General features: G+C 44.3%; 1 protein-coding gene across 1 annotated transcript in view; it reads right to left on the minus strand.

Annotated features, from left to right (window-relative positions):
- The window catches only part of PCDH12 (protocadherin 12), a 14,978-nt gene that overhangs the window by 10,846 nt on the left and 3,324 nt on the right, over positions 1-808 (minus strand). The window lies entirely within an intron of this gene.

An 808-nucleotide genomic window follows, 5' to 3' on the forward strand; every position in this document is an offset into this window, starting at 1 on the left:
GAGGCTAGCTGAGTGATGCAGGGAAGATCTGATGCAAAAAACTTCAGGGGTAAGAATGTCTCCAGAATGCCATCTGGTGGCCAAAGGCAGAGGAAAAGGCATAGAGGTACGGCCAAGGGACAACCACCAAGACAGGAGGTGGGCCCCTAAGGTTCATAAATCTCCAAAGCTCCAGACCCACCTACACACAGATCATAATAGGATCTCTTCATGGAAAATCTGATGTGGACCAATGTCACGAAGGGATTACGGAATTCATGACTTGACCTGTGTTCACATTTGTATTCTTGAAAGGACATTGTGATACATCTATATCTATATCAATATCTATATATCGTTGTCTGTGTCTATGTCTGTATCTACCAGGGGTGCCAAAAGTGCACGCACATTTTAAGGGATGTTATCTATGTATTATTTTTAGTTTACCATAGTCAGAAGTGTCTGGACGCTAATGGTAACTACTTTGAGCACCTCTTGTAACTGCAGAAGTCAAACATGACTTGTATGCATCATTTGTTATTGCTATATATTGAGTATTACAATTTTAGTACAGTTTTTTTCTTTCTTTCTTTCTTTCTTTCTTTCTTTCTTTTTTGAGTTGGAATCTCACTCTGTCACCCAGACTGGAGTACCGTGGCCGCTCCCGGCCACCACAGCCTCCACCTGCTGGGCTCCGGCCATCCTTCGGCCTCAGCCTTTCAAATAGCTGGAACTACAGGCGCACGCTACCACGCCTGGCTAATTTTTGATTTATTGTAGAGATGAGATCTCACCAAGTTGCCTGGGCGGGTCTCAAACCCACGGGCTC

This window comes from Carlito syrichta, unplaced genomic scaffold (assembly GCF_000164805.1).
Source record: "Carlito syrichta isolate Samal-C Ts95f unplaced genomic scaffold, Tarsius_syrichta-2.0.1 Scaffold309624, whole genome shotgun sequence".
Classification (NCBI taxonomy): domain Eukaryota; kingdom Metazoa; phylum Chordata; class Mammalia; order Primates; family Tarsiidae; genus Carlito; species Carlito syrichta.